Raw genomic sequence first — 19,916 nt, forward strand, 5'->3', positions numbered from 1 at the left:
AAGTGTTGAACCAGTCCGAGACATCGATTGAAGTCGAAAAATTTGGTAAGAAAGCTATGGTCTGGCAAGCAATTTGCAGCTGCGGTAAGATTTCGAAACCCTTCATCACCACTGCTTCAATGAACAGCGAAATATACATCAAGGAATGTTTACAAAAACGACTTCTACCCATGATTCGAAGCCACAAGGATCCTGTTGTCTTCTGGCGAGATCTTGCTTCTTGCCACTACTCGAAATCAACGGTAGAATGGTATACTACCAAAAATGTCACTTTCGTCCCAAAAGACATGAATCCACTAAATTGCCCACAACTTCGACCAATTGAGGAATTTTGGGCATTAACGAAGGCACATCTTAGGGAACATGTCAGTGTCAAAACTTGTCGCCAAGAAGTCTGTGCGGAATTTAATGAGGAACGTTCGCAAGAAGAATGTGATATATTAATATTCACCCCAACTGCACCAAGTTAATCAAAATTGGTGACCGATTCCAGGAATAAGAAAACTTGAAACCACCGAATGACCTATTGTCTATTTTTAGCTTCATCCACTCCGTGGTTCGTATGGTCCAACTGTGTCCAACATCTTTGCCTTGTAAGAAGTGTAAATTGACTCCCACCTCCATCCGCCAAGCGGGGGTACGAACCCTATAGCTCATCATCCAAAGTCTAAGGAATTGAAAATTATTGTCAATTGTGAACGGAAATGGTTAGATGTAGGCAATTTTATCGTAAATAAGCTTGTGTGTGAACCAGATGACCAGGAGTCTCATTAGATGCTGCATCTTGAGCCGCAGATTGGAACACAATCTATATTCCAACAATGGACACAATCGATGTTGCAACACCTGTGTCCGGCACCCAAATTTCAGCATAACGCAACCGCCCGGATCTAACCAACAAAAACGCGTAGGAGTATTCTCTCAGTTCCAAAGTTCCACTGGGTTTTGGAACCGAGGCATCGCATAATTGTCATGTCCTTGCCTTGGATGATGGCAATGCATGGCACAAGCGCAGAACAACCCGCTCAGAAAGTGTCAAAAAAAAAACGAAAACCGCGGTACGTCGCCCACCCAGCTGCCATCCCGATCAACCAACTACTGTGGGTCTGCTCCGGTGAAGGTCGCTAAACGTCTAGTGACCCACTTTGGGATTGCGGCTGTTGGGTGCACACTTTCATAGAACCTTCAACAGTTCATCGGGGGCTTTGTTGTTCCTTTCGGACGCGTCGAATGGGAGTGGTGCTGCCGAAGTTCGGTCCCAGATTTCAGCGGAGGTTGCACAATCTCGAATGCCACCACGACAACGACGGCGACGTTAGTTGGCGATTTTTGGTTTCGGTGTTCCCTTTCAGTAGGTCGCAGATCAACGTCAGCCTTCGGTATTTGCTAGGTGGCTTAACGGTAAAGGTTCATTAACGTGTGATGGTTGGTAATGATGATTACAGGGGGTTCTCAGTTCGGATGGATTTCGTAATGCCAAAACATCCACGTTTTGTGGCGGGTTTCGTTCGCTCCGAGACCCCCGGTAGATCGGTTATTAGAAGGGGCCATTGGTGGCTCCTCCAGGAGCACCTTTCGGTACTTGGTACTTGAAATGCTCTTCGAAGGTCAACCGATTTCGTTCCGAGTGGCATTGAAATCTGCTCGTTCGGTGTCGATTTGTTTTTTTTTTTCGGCGAGATTGGCAAGTCTTCGAAGATGATGAGCCAAACGAAAACAACCAGTTTTTTTTCAGTCCATCGAACGGGGGGTCAATAAATCGTTGTTTGGTTTGTGGCCTCTCTTTCCTTCTCCAGTGCGATGAAGCCAACAATGTTTTCATTTGGCCTACCTAATTGAACAATTGGCCTCATCGTTTTCCTTCGTCGGTTCGACGGTTTCTTGGTGGTGGTTCTGGACCACCGACGACCCGAGCACGGGTTTGCGGCAAGGACAAACGTAATTTATCGATTCGAACTAGAAACGAACTGCTCCGGCCGTTGCTTGCATGTCCGCAAGAGGATTAAAAACAAACGGAACAGATAATTGCACTTGACAGATGGGTCCGTGGGTGGCAAACCGAGCACTGGAAGCTGACCTGAATTCGAAGGTAAATAATGATTCGAAGATGCTTCTCGGAAGCTGAGTCCACCACCGCGGTTCATCATGGGAGTTCGCTTATCTTAAAACATAGCTCATATTCGACATTTCAGCTACTGTTCCGAGGGGGTGCTCAGACGAGGGACACCCCACAGAAGTAGAAAGAAAAAAACGACAAAGACCAGACTTGTCACCATATCGCATTAACAGAATCAGTCCCGATTCGTCCAACCAGAATGAAAAATTAATCCCACCTTAATGAGGGCCGGTTCTTGCCTAATTGGGTTGAACACGTAATTCGATTGAATCTGGCCGGTTCTTTGCAACATGTGTCTGTGTGTGTGCGCGCGCGTGATTCGACAGACCAGCAAATAGGGGAAGGTACAAGTTTTGACAATTTTTCACGTTGTCATGACGAATTGGGCAGCGGAGGAATCCTTATTAGGACCGGGTGCCAAATCGATGATCGACTGACCGTTACCGGACCGAACCGCGCAGGTGTTCGTCGGCTAAATAATGGCCTAACGGAACCCACACCACGGGGGGAGGGCTTCGGCAAGGTGTGACAAATCCACGGTTGGTGCTGATTGCGAAACTCGATGGGGTGTCGCGCTTTTTTTTTGTTTGTTTCTCAGTTTATAGATTTTATCGATCGAGAACACACCGCGACGGATTCAAGTATGTCAATCGGGGTTTAACACAGGTTGTTAATTGAAAAAAGTGTTGTTCGAATAATCGTGACATTTATTCACGACATTGCAACACTATTTGTTTATGATAAACGAGCCTAAAAATATGATGTCGCTAACCGAAGTTCATTAATTTCAGTGCGAGTTATCAGAATTTAACCATATTGAAGCGATTTAATAGGAATCAAATCTTTTTCTCAGCATTTATTCTCCTCAACCTTTGGCTTGACTTCTGCCATCAACATTTGGACAAGCCGGTCTCCTCTCCTCCTCAGTGCTGATTTATGTTTTGAAGCGATTTTGAGTCTCATCCCATTATCCGATAAACAACTTCCATAATCGTCGATATAACACTCAACACTCAAAGCTCATAGATTTAAGTATCAAAACTCAAGTCTCGTGACCTCAGACTCAGGATTCCAGATTCAAAACTCTCATGTCTAGGTTTTAGTCCCTAAACTCAAAATTCACAACTCAATTGTCCCAAGGCCCAAGACTTAGGACTCCTGATACCAGACCCTCAATTTAAGACTCATTACCCAAGACTCTAGAATTAAAACTTTAGCCTCAACTCAAATCTCTAAACCCAAAAACTCAATCCCAACTCAAGATTCTAGACTCATAATACAATACCCAACATTCACGACTCAGTAGTCAAAACTTAAGCCTAAAGACTCATGACCCTGGATTTTAGCCTCAAGAAAATAAAACTAAATCCTTAAGACGACTCAAGATTCATGGCTCAATACTCTGGACTTTGTTGTTCAGACTCTAAAATCAAAATACACGATCTAATAGTCACAACTTAAGACCTCAAGGCTCACTTCTCAAGATCCGTTGACTCGCGAACAAACACTTAAGGTTAAAGACTCATGGTTCAAGAATCAAAACTCAAGACCCGAAACCAAATTTCAAGATTCAGAACTTAAAACTCGGAACTCTAGGTTTAGGACCCTTAACTCTACTTTCACGGCTTAGTAATCATACCTTAAGGCTCAAGAGTTGAAACTCTCGCTAAAGGCCGTAAGAATCACAAAACTAAAGTCTTAAGAATCTCGACTCAAAATTCAAAATGCAATACTCTGGATTCTAAATTCAAGACCCTACAAGCAAAATTTACGACCTAATAGTCAAACCTTAAGACTCCAAGATTCACTACTCAAGACTGTTGATTCGTGAACATACACCTAAGGTTTAAGACTCATGGTTCCAGAATCAAAACTCAAGTTTCGGGATCCGAACCTCAAGAACTCTAGGTTTAAGACCCTAAACTCAACATTTACGACTCAATAGTCGAAAATTGAGCCCCAAGACTTCAACCCTTTGATTTAAGTCATAAGAATCAAAATCAAAGCTTCAAAAGTTTCGACTCATGATTCAAGACTCAATACTCTGGACTCAAAATTCAAGACCCCGAAACCAAAATCCATGACCTAATAAAAAATTTGACCCCAAGACTCACTATTCAAGATCCGTAATACGAGAACAAACACTTACGATTCTCATGGTTTCCGTATCAAAAATCAAGTCTCGGAACTAAATCTCAAAATTCAGGACTCAAAACCCGGGACTCTTAACTCAACTTTCACAACTTAGTAGTAAAAAATTGGGCCTCTGGATTTGAAACCTTTTAAAGCTTCAAGAGTCTCGACTCAAGATTCAAGGCTGTATACTCTGGACTCTAAAATCAAAATTCATGATCTAATAGTCATAGCTTAGGATCCCAAGATTCACTACTCAAAATCCGTTGACTCGAAAACCCACACTTAAGGCTTAAGACTCATGGTTCCAGAATCAGAGCTTATGTCTCTGGACATTCAAAACTCAATACTCATAGCTCGGGACTCTAGGTTTAAGACCCTAAACTCAACATTCACGCCTCAGTAGACAAAACTCCAGCCTCAAGACTTGTGACCCTTGATTTAGACCTCAAGAATCGAAACTAAAACTCAAGAATCAAAACTCAAGATTCTAGGCTCAACACTACGGGCTTTAAGATTTAGGACTCAACATTCGGGACGCTAAACTAACATTCAAGACACGGTTGTCAAAAATTGAGCCTCACGACTTGAGACCTTTGGTTTAAGTCTCAAAAAGCACATCTGAAACCTCAAGAGTCTTGACTTAAAATTCAAGGCTCAATACTTTGAACTGTAAATTCAAGACCCTAAAATAGAACTTCACGATCTAAAAATCAAAACTTAAGACCCCAAGGCTCAATATTCAAAACCCGTTGATTCAAGAACAGAAACTCTTGGGGCTTAAGACTCACGGTTCCAGAACCAAAACTCAAATCTCGGAATCCGAATCTTAAGATTAAAGACTCAAAGTTCGGCACTCGAGGTGTAAGACCCTAAACTCAACATCCACGATTCAATAGTCAAAAATTTAGCATAAAAACACAAGAGTCTCGGCTTAAGATTCCTGACTCAATACTCTGGACTCTAAAGTCAAGACCCCAAAATAAAAATTCAAAACTTACGACCCCAAGACTCACTTCTCAAGACCCGTTGTTTCGAGAACAAACACATCAGGTTTCAGACTCATGGTTCCAGAATCAATACTCAAATCTCGAGACCCGAATCTCAAGATTCACGACTCAAAATTCGGGATTCTAGGTTTAAGACCCTAAAGTCAGCATTCACGACTCGGTAGTCAAAACTTAAGCCTCAAGAATCGAAACTAAAGCAATAAGAGTCTCGAATCAATACTCAAGGCTCAATACTCTGGGCTCTAAATTCAGGACCCCAAAATCAAACTTCACGATCTAATAGTCATAGCTTAAGACCCCAAAAAACTACTCAGGACCGTTGATTCGAGAACAAACACTTAAGGCTTAAGACTCATGTTTCCAGAATCAATACTCATGTCTCGGGACCCGAATCTCAAGGTTCAAGGCTCAAAACTCGGGATTCTACGTTTAAGACACTAAAGTCAACATTCACGACTCAGTAGTCAAAAATTGAGCCTCAATACTTGTGACCCTTGCTTAAGGCCTCAAGAATCACAACAAAAGTCTTAAGAATCTTTACCCAAGATTCAAAGTTCAATGATCTGGACTCGAAAATAAAAACCCTAGAAGCCAAATTCACGACCTAATAGTCAAACCTTAAGACCCCAAGCCTCACTACTCAAGATCTGTTGACTCGAAAACAAACACTTTAGGTGGTTCCAGAATCAGAGCTTAAGTCTCTGGACCCGAACCTCAAGATTCAAAACTTAAAACTCGGGACTCTAGGTTTAAGACCCCAAAGTCAACATTCACGACTCAGTAGTCAAAACATAAGCATTATGACTTAAGACCTTTGATTTAAGCCTCAAGAATCAAAACTAAAATGACAAGATGCCTGACTCAAGATTCAAGGCCCAATACTCTGGACTCTAAATTCAAGAGTCCAAAATCAAAATTCTCAACCCAACAGACGAATTTTGCGCCAACTCGAACAAATGATGGTAGAACCCTCACAAATTTTTAATGAATCATCCAGCCCATGTAGACTTTGTCACAAATAGTCAGTATACATATTTTGTTTGTCCAAAATTGATCTAAGCTGTTTTTTTGAGAAGGGCCAAACTTTTGTTTTATTTTTTTTTCAAATTATTACAATAAAAGAATGACAAAAAAAGTTAGTGCTGGAAATTGTCACAAAATTAGTTACGTTCAAAATTAACTGAAATACTGATAAAAAAATTAGTTCTATACTGAAAACAGAAGCTTTTAAAAATTTAAAAACGATTTGCTAAAAAAAACATTATTTTTCAATGCGAATGAAATTTTCTCCCAAAATCGGTGAATATGTTCCCTACCTTCCTACACTGAAAAAAAAACGATTTTTAAAATGTACAGAAAAATCACAAGAAGCACAATTTTCACTTTCAATGAAATTTTATTGCAAGATAGGCGATTAATTTCGCTTCCAACCGTTCATACATTGCAAAGCAAATCGGTTAGCAAATTTTTTGATTTATGTTTACTAAACTATTTTATTTATTTGAAAATCGCTAGTACACGTATTGAAATCCATTACCGGTATCATGGTTATAAAATCATGAAATCATGAAGCATGTCTTCTCATGAGATCATGCCTATTATTCATAATTTCGTTTGCCCAATGATTCAAATCATGAAAAATAATTCTTCTTTCATGAAATTTTCATACTATGAATCATTTTGCTCATTAAAACGTGAATAATAGGCATGATCTCATGAACTATAGTTGAAAAATATAAAATTGTCATAAAAGTTAGGCCCTTTTCAAAAGGTAGTTTTAAAAAACAAATCATGAAAAGCGGCTTTCTGTGACAAATTCTATACGTTTCAAATCTGAGATGATGTTGACAGCTCCGAATACGATTTGGTATGAAACTCATATAACCGAATCCTACACTGAAAACAAATTAATTTCGATTTACTAAATACAAACCATTTTTAACTTGAATGTAATTTCGTTCAAAAATGGATAACTAATCTTCCTTGTAACCGACCGCATACTATAGGAGGTATATATAGTTTTAGATAAAAAATAAACCCAATAATTTTGCTTGCCCTGTAGTGATAATTTTCGCAAATATCGGACATCTGGCGATAGAGTATTCTGTGAAATCTTCTCACAAATTGAGTTTCATTGGATTCTTGGATGATTATATATTTCAGTTTAATTTAGTTTTCGTTAAAAAAAAATTCAAAAAACCGGTCACATCTTCAGAACAAAAAAAAACATTTAACCGACGTGCAAATCGCTTGCCAAATATAAAATTCGTTACTATCATTTTAATCGTAGAAAATCTCTCACAGACTATGACAAATTTTTAAGCGGTTTTTCAGTAAATTCGAACTGTTACATATCACGCAACTTTCTTGAGTTCAAAAATACTTCGTTGAATAGATCATCTACTCACCTCGAATAGAGGCCCCGAAACTTTTCTTTTTTTTTTTTGCTGTAGGCACACTAACTTTACCCCGATTTTATCCTCATGATCTTCTGCGGAAGGGAAAGCCTCCGTAACTTTTGTGGAACGCCCTTCGAGGACGGGACAGTTGCTGAGACCGGACATATTAAACGATCAACGGACGGACGAACAAACGAACGAACGGCTGGGCGCGGGCAGATGATTCAATTGTCATGAAAATAAAATTGAAAAGGTTTCCCTTCAACCTACTTAGCGGTGCAGGTTATGAATAATCAGCGAAACAAAGGATGGAAAAATAATAATACTGCTGACTGATTTCAAAAGATAGTGCTAAAACTAAACTACGCGGTAGGTAGGTACTGGGCAGGCATTAAATGATGAACCCACTGTGATGGATGGTTTGTTGGTTGGTTGTTTTCCTCTATTCTTTTACACTTCATCTAGGACTCAACGGAGATTCAAAGTATATGGGGCAAAAGTCGCATAGGCATTAAAATGCAAACAAAAAACGATTGCATAATCATGGTTTGAAACGATAATTAAGCGAGATATTTTTTTTCCTAGCGTGAACCATAATTTATGACATAACTAGATCTACTGGTGAACTATGATTGAAATTGAGATCAGATCCTTTCCAGATAACGATAATTAGATGTGATTTACCCAGCATCAGGCGTGTCATTTGACGGGAGAGTACTGTTCTTTTTTGTATATTAATGAATCGAAATTGCCATTTAGATATTTCCGAAAAAAGTAGAGCTACTTGCAAAGATATTTCAATCGAATCGAAACAAGAAATGTTCAATAGCCATAAAAAAAAACTTTTTACAACCGAGAGCTTATCATGATGAGTTAGTCAATTGCCTTCGTCTGAATAATTATAATCAAATCATGTACATAATAGGGCTGAAAAGTCATCACTTGTGACCGAACAACCAACCTAAATATTGAAAATATAAATTTAATTCATATTCCTCGCAAAGTACCTGTGTGTTCGGTTCCCATTCCTGCCTACAGGCACAGAAAATTTTTGCAATCAAAAGTGAAATTGAAAATAGAACAATATAAAAGCTTCTTGGGCTGTGTAGTTATTTAAAAATACCGGGGCCACCAACGATCCAACGATAGATTCTTTGTTAAAAATGTACTTGGCCCGATCACTAATCAAGTATTGATTCTGGTATCTGCCAGTGTACTCCTTCATATCGGTGCATGTGCCCTTACAGTCCCACAGTCTGCGATTAAATTTTATCCGGATCCGGGTTTCGTTTCCGGAGTAACGGGGTAAAGTGTGCATAAAATTAAACATTAGTTCACTTGGTTTTCTCAGGGATCGCTTTTCACTAACATAAGTTCAGGTGAAAGACTCTATAGTCCCTTGGCCTGCGGTTAAATCTTATAAATCCGATTTCCGGATCCGTAGTAACGAGTTTAAAATGTGCAAAAAATAAAAACAAAATTTCCTCAAGACTTTCCGGTTCTGAAATAACGGATTAAAAAGTGCAAAATATTGAAACTAATGCCGTTTTTCATTGAAAGACACTGGTGGCGTCGATTGGTCTGGTTTTGCACTTTCAAACAGTGCAAAACAAGAGTAATCCATGCCACTAGTGTTTTTTGCATTGAAAAACGCCATAAGTTCACCCGATTTTCCCTTGCCTGCGGATAAACTTAATTCAAATCCGATTTGCGGTTCCGGAGTAACGAGTTTAAAATGTGCCAAAAATTAAAAATAGCTCGTTCGATTTCCGCAGGGATCGCGGAACCGATTTTCAATAAAATTAGAAATGAAAATCAAGCTCACTCGATTTTCTCGGGATTTTCCGGTTCCGAAGTAACGGATTAAAAAGTGCAAAATATTGAAACTAAGTTCACCCGATTTTCTCATAGACCACTGAACCGTTCACAAACTTAGATTCAAATGGAAGACCACAGCCTTCGATTGAATTTTATCCGGATCTGGGTTCCGTATCCGAAATAAAGTGGGGTAAAGTGTGCATATAATAAAACATAAGTTCATTCGATTTACTCAGAAATCGCGGAGCCGATTTTCAATAATGAAAAACAAAAATTAAGTTCACTCGTTTTTCTAAGAGATTGCCGAACCGATTTTCAAAAACTTAGACTCCAATGGAAGACTCCATAGTCCCTTGGCCTACGGTTAAATTTTATTCGAATCCGATATCCGGCTCTGGAGTAACGAGTTTAAAATGTACTAAAAATAAAAAATAACCTCGTTCGATTTTTTCAGGGATCGCGGAACCGATTTTCAATAAAATAAAAAATGAAAATCAAGCTCGCTTGATTTTTCAGGATTTTCCGGTTCTGAAATAACGGATTAAAAAGTGTAAAAAATTGTAACTAAGTTCACTCGATTTTCTCATAGACCACTGAACTGTTCACAAACTCAGATTCAAATGAAAGACTCCATTGTGCCACAGCCTTCGATAAAATTTTATCTGGATCCGGTTTCCGGTTCCGGAGTAATGGGGTGAAGTGTACATACAGTAGAAAATAAGTTCACTCGATTCTCTCAGGGATCGCTGAACCGATTTTCACAAACTTACATTAAAATAAATGACCCCATGGACTGCGATTATATTTTATTGGGATCGAATTTCCAATTTCGGAGTAACGGGGTTCGCTCGATTTTCCGAAAGACCACTTAAACTATTTCCATAAACTTAGATTCAAATGAAAGACTCCATAGTCCCTTGGCCTACGGTTAAATTTTATTCGAATCCGATTTCCGGCTTTGGAGTAACGATTCGCGGAACCGATTTTCAATAAAATAAAAAATTAAAATCAAGCTCACTCGTTTTTTTCAGTATTTTCCGGTTCCGAAATAAGGGATTAAAAAGTGTAAAAAAATATAACTAAGTTAACCCGATTTTCTCATAGACCACTAAACCGTTCACAAACTTGGATTCAAATAAAAGACCCCATTGTGCCACAGCCGTCGATTAAATTTTATCCGTATCCGGTTTCCGATTCCGGAGTAACGGGGTGAAGTGCGCACAAAATAGAGAATAATTTCACTCCATTCTCTCAGGGACCACTGAACCGGTTTTCGATTATGAACAGAAAATCAAGTTCGCTCGCTTCGCCCAGGGATTGCCGAGCTGATTTTCTCAAACTTAAATTCAAATGATAGGCCCATAACCCCACGGCTTGCGATTATATTTTATCCGAATCCAATGTTCGGTTCGGGAATAACGGGGCTCGCCCGATTTTCTGAAAGACCGCTGAACCGATTTTCACCAACTTACATTCAAATGAATGACTCCATAACCCCATAAACTGCGATTATACTGTATTCGGGTCCGGTTTCCGGTTCCGGAGTGACGGATTACAATGTGCAAAACAAAACTGTCGCTCGATTTTATCAAAAACCACTGAACCGATTTTCACTAGCTTAGGTTCAAATGAAAGATCCTACAATCCCATAGACCACTGTAGAATTTCTACCCAGATACGATTTACTGTTTCGGAACCACAGGCTGATAAGCAGAAATATTTCAATTTCAAGAGCGAGTTCCTGTACCGAACACCGAAAAAACGAGCAGAATTTTTTCAATTAGCCGTAAATTTTTTTTCAATTGAGCACGTCTGATAAGTTAATGACAAAAAAAAAAGATTTCGGGAAATAGCGGCCAAAAACTCTAAAAAGTTTCACTTCACTTTCGCAGTGATGGTAGGGTTTTTTTTATTCAATAATAACATATTTAATGGCACAATGCTTAAGCTCTAAGATGCCAAGGGTATTTTCTAATTTTAATTAACGACTAACTTAAAACTAGGACATTATCATTAGGGTAGTGGCGTATTTTGGTCGCAATGGTCGATTCTGGCAGATTCAGCCTGCAGCTGGCGATCGGCAATGGGCGGTGGATTGAATATAACACGAGTGTCTTCCAGATGACGATTATACGTATCAATGGGTCCGCAAGAAACGCCCCCTGGCCACGGAGACTCGGCGGGTGGCCCGCATGTTGATCATCGACTGGAGTAGTTTTCAGAAGATCGTGTGTGATGGCAGGGTTGATTTTCATGGCAAACTTTGGCTCAAATGAAAATTCTTCTAATTCCGTAGGTTGCAATGCACTGACAGTACATCGAATTGAGAGGTTTTTAATAAACTTGCTGCCAGAGTGGAAGCGTCAAGACGCGCATTCGAATTCCATCAAACCAAATTTATCAGAGTCACAGTGCGAACTTCGCACCAAACGAGTGCAAATAAAATCAATATTCAGCTGTATTGCGTTCGAGAAAAATGCATTGTGTGTGTTGGTTTGTTTGCGATATGATGATTTAAGGCGGTATTTTATTGTTCACTGCATCTGCGTTCAAATAGAGGAAAGTATTCGTATTCACGTCAATCCGGTTATGTTTGCGACATTACCCTCTCGTTTTTTTAAAAGGCAATTGCTCGAAAGGTGTGCTAAAGTTTCTGTGTAAATCTTTATGTCATTTGAACTTTTGAACTTACTTGTAGCCCCGATTCTATCAATATGTAACATTGGTATTTTCGAGTGGCGTTTGATTTTGAGTGTAAATCAGCAAACATCCGGTTCAACGGGATATCAGAGCCTACTAAACCGGAACAAAAATTCAAATAGCAGGGTTATGTTTTTTAATTTTATTTTTATTTTTAGTTTCATTATTATTGTTTGATTCCATCTGACAGTAGTCTACATGAAATAGCGAGGTACGAGTAAGGATCCATGACGCAGAGATCTGGATGGTACTCGGATGCAGAACGATGACAATAGGTTAGGGCTGTCGACTTCTCCATTCAAAAGCTTTGCAACAAATCCAGCCTGTTGGATACAAGAGTTTCTATATTTAGCAGCTTGCACCGAGCATCATACGGTGGTAGATTTATCGGGTCACGCCAAGGAAGGTATCGCAATGCAAATCTGATGACCTTCCGCTGCACGTTTTCGATTCAGGCTCCAAGTCAATTGATTAGGAACGAGAGAGCAGTAGAGAGCTTTTAAACAGTTCGGATCAGATTTTTTTTTGATATCTTCGTGATAAACCCTAATTGTCGATTAGCTCATGCGATTACTGACGATCGATGCAAATTGAACGTAAGCTTTTGATCAAGTAGCAAACCCAAATCGCTAAATTGGTGAGTTCTTTGCAGAATAACACTATCGATGACATAGTCGAATCTTATTGGCTGTTTGGTACGATGGTAGGACATAACCATGCATTTCGAAATGCTCACGGTCAGCTAGTTTCGATGACACCAGTCGACGAATTGATCTAATATTGCTTAAAGGCAAACGCAGTCCTCAGTAGATCGAACGATGAAATAAATCTTTAAATCATCGGCATACACTAATTTATATCCAGGCCTTAGAATTTGTAATATGTCGTAGAAATACAGAGTGAAGAGCAACGGACCTAGGTTGCTTCCTTGGGGTACTCCGGACGAGTTGGAGAAACTGGAGGATTTAGTTGAGCCAAGCTTAACACGTCGAGTTCTGCAACTCAAGAATGATCTCAGCCAATAAGTTATACGCTCTGAAATCCCTAGCTTAGATAACTTTGCTAGCAGAATATCATGGTCAATTGTATCGTAGGCAGCTTTAAGATCTGTATAAATTACATCCACTTGCACTCCGTGTTCTAAGGTTCGAAACAAAGTTGTTGCGAATTGGAGAAGAGCAAGGAGAGCATTGCTAACAATAATTTCAAAAATTTTGGATGCGACTGAGAGACTTGTAATGCCACGATAATTTGCAACATTCCGTTTATCTTCTTTTTTAATGAACGATTGTTTCCAAATCGCCGGAAATCAAGATTCAACTAGTGACTGGTTTTAAATTCTACACAATGGCTCGGCAAGAGCTTCAACATTACTTTTACCCACAGGAATTAAATAGATTTAATCGCACATTAGTTGAATCTAAACACAACCTCAGCGTAGATTTTACTGATAGGTTATTCAGTTACATTTTAAAACTATACTAAACCTGCGCATTACGGATTGGTCATCTAACTCGAACAAAACAATGCGTTTTTCCTACGCATCTTTGGCTTTCAAGTGCCTAGACCTCTAGATTATCCCGAAACATTGACAATTTTTTTAATGCAAATTTCTAACTTTGGTTACAAAGCCTTATGAAAGCACTATGGTTCAGTAAGTTTCCCAATTTATGACACACGACGAAAAAGTTATTGTCAGTTCCATCACCCGTCCGATTCAATTTGGTTCGTTCACCATTGCAAAGCGCAATGTCATCAACTCGGCCGAATGGGTCAGAACTTGACCAACTTTCCATATAGACGGCCGCCGTCGTCGCGTTAATCCGTCACAATTGTCGGAGAAGACCCGCCGCAGAAAAAAACAAACAAACATTGCAGGATTGCAGGTGATTTACGATTTGGCAAAAGAAATAAAACCAGTGCGTTGTTGCATCACCCAACGACGACGGCGGTTCCATGAATCATCATCGTCCGTCACCGTCAGTCAGTCACCAGGTTAGCCTCATTCACGATCCGGCAGCGATGAAAGCTCATTGTTCATTCAAGAGGGACGGCCACTCGAAATCAAAGAATGGAAAACAAAATAGAAAAAAAATCCCAAGTTTTGAGAGGCCGCGTCCGTCCGTCCATTTATGTGTCGGCGACAAGTTCTCGGGCAAATTGGGTTTTTTGAGGGTTTGCCTAACTCCTTCGGGGCAGTGCGTAAATCCACGGCTTGGAGAAGCACTTCACGGGTCTGACTACGAGGAGCTTTTCCAGTGGCGGCTACTTCAGGTCAAGTTATGCAATGCAACGAAGCCATCCTCCGCCCGCCCGCGAAGGACTTTCACCGGTCGAATGGGGGGAGACGACATCTTTTGAAGTGCGAAAAATGTGACTTTGAAACCATTCTCACGACAATGTTAATCACGTAGTCTTTCTCCAACGGATCATGCTGGTAGCAGCCACAATTTTCGACAGATGTTTCCTCTTCGTCAAGTGTTTGACAGACAATTTTATTGAAACAAATGACATTCGAAAAACGTCAATCTCTGAACTGGAACTGAAGCTAGTTGATTAGGGAAGTGAGGAAGTGAACACATCACAGGAGCCGTTGGCCACCACTGCATTAAGCAGCAGAGTGCCTTACCGAAAAGGAAGCAAAAAAAAAACCTAACACAAAACACTGTGAGAACCAGCGCCTGCTGCGCTCGACATGGACGAAGTCAACAAAGAGTCCGACACAACGCAGGGTGTAATTATGGCGAAAATTTAGCACTTGAGGCGTCAACGGCTCGTTACCTGCTTTGACACTTCCGTCATCCTCGGGAGCACGCAGCTGATCTATTTTTGGCGATCGAGGGTTGCAGAGTGATCGAGATCGAGTGATCCGTTCTAAACCAGTGAGTGAAAAAAAAAACCTACAAACGTGAATCCTCGGATATTCAGCGGTAAGGCCTACGTACATACGTACGTACGCCACGAGTTCATCAATATTTACAAGATCAAGAACGCGCGAAGGGAAGCCATTGACGCCAACTAAATTATGCAATTCAGTGCAACGCTGCGCGCAGCGACTGACGTTTTAGAATCTTAATTTTTGTTTCATTATTCTGCAAATCCTCTGCGGCTCTCGTCCGTCCCGTCGCAACACACTTGGCGGCGCTCGAGCTGAGGATCAGTTTTTTTTTTCGTTATTGTTACTGTTGTCGGAGTGCAGTATCTACTTGACTGAAACCGAGAAAACGTGCCCGACCTTAGCGGTAGCTAATTTGGATGCTGTGTGCTCTCATCGCCGATAAGTAGGTAGGCAGCTAATTGATTCTCCCGAGTGGCAGCCCCCCGCGACGGTGGTCGTGTCAAACAAGCCAACGGAACACCGCTCGAACCATATTAATTCTAATGTCTATGTTTTGGGTAATCAGGAAGTGCCTCGTCAGATGTTGTCGTCGTCTTCGTCCAATTTGGGCCCGCAGGAATTTGCGTACATTTTTTCCCACACAACAGAAGCCGCCGCCATAGCCGCCGGGTGGTTGGTGAACTGCATCGATTGCAGTTTTTGGATGATGAACGACAAAACGAGCGGCGAGAGGACGACGACGACGGCGGCGAGTGAAAATGGTTCAACCGAGAAGCCTGTGAAGGAAGCAAAGCTGCCAGTTTCAATTAGGTGTAATTAATCGTTTAATTACTTTGTTTTCGAATGCGGATGAACTTGGCGGGTCGCGCGATTGCTAGCTAGCAGCTCCGAAGCGCATCAGTTTATCTTTATTAGGTTGATTGAGTCGGGGAAATAGGGAAGGGGAAAGGGTAAATCGATGGACATGCTCGGATAAAAATGCGTACAAACTATACGGTTGTCAGTTCGTCAGTAGCTGGAAGATTTATTCTGTCGAGTTGTAATAAATTAATTCGTTCCGATCGATCGACGAGATCCGGCTGATCGATTCGAATTAGTGATTGGAGATAGCCAGGATTGGAGACTGGCAGAGAATGTAACCGGCAGCTTTCAATTCTGTGTGTGTGAATGATCGCCTGTTAGAAGAATAATATTGCGTTTTAACACGGTGCATATCAAGTGGCTTATTGAAATTAGCTTAGACGGCTTGGGCTCTCGAGTCTTGGGTCGCTAATCGCTGCGTGATTTATGTCATCTAATTTCAAACCACTTTTGGAATACAGACAATTTGTCAGAGCGCGCGCTGTTGTATGATTTGAATATTTATCATACGTCACTCGGTTACGTTTCCGTCAGTGTGGATTTATTTGGTTTCAGCTTAAGCGACCGCCGCTTCCATTGATTCCGCATTTGCTTCTAATGTGTAAAAACTGTTACAAATGGATATCACTTTTGCTATTGATTTCCTGTAGAATTTCCCGGAGCCATTTGAAACCAAAATTGTACCCTTATTTGGTAAAATACTAGTAAATACCGTCCACGTTATATCGATGAATAAAAATGAATAATAAAGATAACAGCTGAATTCCGGATACGCATATTTCAGTAAAAAAAACTATCGAAGATTCATTACTGGCATTCAGAAAGGCCAAGTTGTAGAATTCTCTGCGATATTAAACACTGTTCGGAGCATTTTTCTCGAACGCAAAGCAGTCAAATACTGGCTTTATTCGCACTCGTTTTGTGCGAATTTTGCACTACGAAAATTGCATCAGGCAACCCACACTATTCTAGATTTGCACCGAACTGATGGTTTTTATCTACACGGAACGACCGAAATCAGCATTTTCGCGAAAAATTTAGTTGATTTGCTGATTTTAGTTAGTTATTTTTTGAGACAACTAAAAAAATCTTACTTTTGCTGATTTAGATTTTTTATTCTCATTCCCTTAATAATAATAAAATATTTGTTGAAATGACTATTTTTTTAGTTGAATTCACAAATTAAACATGCTGTCATTTCTTAGCTAAGGCACATTTCATTTCCATTCAACTAATTTTTCAGGTGAATTAAAGAAATATAATGTTGTTTTCAACCAATATGAATGGTTGAATTGGCTTCTGCAATCTGCAGCGGTCACCGAAACGGTAACACCGTAATGACTACTAGCCACTAGATGGCACACTACTGCCGAAAAAATTTCAGACGCGGTTGTCTTTTCTATATTGGCAGGTATAAATACGATGTTGTATTGGAGAAAAAGACATAAACGAAACGTAAACATCGTTTTGAATTTTTTTCTTCTTAATCAGAAAACATTCTCACTGAAAACTTTGAGCATTCGGAAAACAAAAACCGAATACAAATAGTATACCGGACGGCGCAGCTCGGAAGGTTTGAAGATACAAAAAAACTTCATCACAATTAGAGTGAAACATTCGAAATTCACTTCACTGTTCCGCGTAAAAACATTATTACGCACAATCGCTTCAAGTGCGCACAAATTCTGAATAAATACGATTTCCACTAACAGTTTACGACATTTTTACATATCGGTTTAGAAATTTAAATAAAGATATATCGAACACATGCGAAAAACATCAAAACAATTTTCAAGCAGTTTCAATAAGACTGTCCTTTTTAGCTTTTTAATGGATTGTTTTGCTTTGACACTTCTCATGAGTTTTTGGCTAATAAACTTGTTAATAATACCCATTTCAGTTTTGGTTTCTTTGTGCTGTCCTTCAGTAATGATGGTGATAGATAAATAGAAACAAATTTTCTGATTTTAATAACAAAATTAGTTGTCAATGAGAATTTCGTGTTGGATTGAAATATTGCTGGTTTGTGTTCAGGATATTCACCAACTAAACACATTCTCTAAAAATAAGAGTTTTTTCAGCAAAGTAAATTCTCAATTTTAACTAATTTTATAGTTATTTTGGAAATTTTGTTGTTAAAATCAACTAATTCAAAAACAGTAATACGAATTAGGCGCAGAGCTAATTTCGGTCGTTCCGTGTACGATTTGCAAAGAACCAATGTTTATAGTTCTATAGATAACATGTGGAGTAATTAGAAGAGCTGATTTTGCATAATGTTCCACATCGTTGCCCACTTTTCGTTGTATTTTGCTCCAATGCAAACGACCAGCAGCAAGATGACGCAATCGATCTTCGTTGAAGGGAAACTGGCCCTGGGAACGTCCTGCAATTGATTCAACACTGAACTGAATTCTTGATACTAAAACTGAGATCAGGACCTGAACCAACCGAAATCATTAGCTTTACTTCCTGTTCAGTCAACTGCTAATATATCAAGTGTTACACAGGTACGGTTTTCTTCTTTGATACCAAACATTTCAAAAAACTTTAATTTGGAATTATTTTTGATTATGTCACACAACTGAAAATGTTATCATAAATTGATCATATTTCCGATAGCATGCAGCAAAAATTATGTTGATACGTTAGATACAACAAGAGATATTCACGATCAAAAACTTATCACTCTCGCAGATGGTAAAGCAAGTCGTATTCACAACAAAACGTCCGTCCAAGCATCAGTGAAAATACAGCAATGTTATAGTTGTTTTTGCAGAAAACTTTGTATAGTTTTTGGGAATATATTTATAGTTCTAAAAAGAACAATTTTATAGAATTCAGAAACTGGATCTGAGTTCAAGAACCAAACAGACCAAACTTCAGTTGCAAGTAAGTTCTGGAACTGAATTTAGCTCCGAAATCCAGTTCCAGTATGCAGGCTATGAATTCTGGAATTGAATTCTGTAATAATAAATTCTAAATCAGAAGTACATAATTCAGGTGGATCAAATTAGATTCGGAATTCAGTTTTAGAATTAATTTATAGAAATCAATCCAAAATTCGGCTCCTAATTTAGATTCAGATCCAGTATTCAGCAGCTGAATACGATTTGCGTCGAAATTAGAGCACGACCTGCGCATTTGAGGTTTTGTACCACGCAAAAGGTCTACTTTCATCGCTGGCGACGGCTGCTCTCGACGTCCGAAGGCCAAATGAGAGTACGACCTGAGCGTTTGACGCTTTATACCTGGTTTGTTGTTTGTGAAAGAACCTCTCCACGACATCTAGATGAAATGAACGATTTTCGATCAAAGTTTACCTTTTATTACTTATCAGTCTTTTTTCAGTTTGGTTTTCGTCACACCGAATTTTCGATGATTTTGAAACATATATGGGAACTAGTCCTCAAATTATTGGGAGTGCAAATATATTCGGTCTGTTTTTTCGGGGTCAAACATTAATCAAATTATCGTTCATCGCTAATTACTACTTTTTTCCCCTCGGAGATAATTTTCGAATTCCATCTCGAAGGAGCAATGTCAGGATAATACGACGAGTGCGGTAATATGTCCCGCATGAATATCCATATAATTTATCATGACTTTTGCGACATGAGGCCGAGCGTTGTCATGCTAGAGAATAACTTTATCGTTAGGAAAAAAAAGCTTTAAGGAGTGTATCGAAAAGTAGTTAGCAACATTGATTATTGAATAAAAAAGCGTAAAAAAACATATTCTGACATCAGATTTCGATGTATTGTAGAAAAATTACATTTTTATGCATTTCACTGATTATATTGCAGAAAATCCTAGTTTCTGTGAAACGCTCGCACTTTGGACTTGACATTCTTCATTAAATTCTGCACAGTTTTTTTGAACTCCTGCATGTTTTGGGACACTGTACCTTCCTTCCGAAAGTGCCGCTTGACAATTGACCAATACCTTGCAATCCGGGCAGTTCGGTGGGTTGAAGTCCTTTTCCACGAATTATACATTTTTTTGACAACCACTCTAGAACGGAGTTGGCGTAGTGGGCT

General features: G+C 39.5%; 1 protein-coding gene across 1 annotated transcript in view; it reads right to left on the bottom strand.

Moving 5' to 3' along the window:
* Positions 1–19,916, bottom strand: part of LOC131426257 (death-associated protein kinase related) — a 243,066-nt gene that overhangs the window by 29,826 nt on the left and 193,324 nt on the right. The window lies entirely within an intron of this gene.

The sequence above is a fragment of the Malaya genurostris genome, chromosome 1 (assembly GCF_030247185.1).
Source record: "Malaya genurostris strain Urasoe2022 chromosome 1, Malgen_1.1, whole genome shotgun sequence".
Taxonomy (NCBI): domain Eukaryota; kingdom Metazoa; phylum Arthropoda; class Insecta; order Diptera; family Culicidae; genus Malaya; species Malaya genurostris.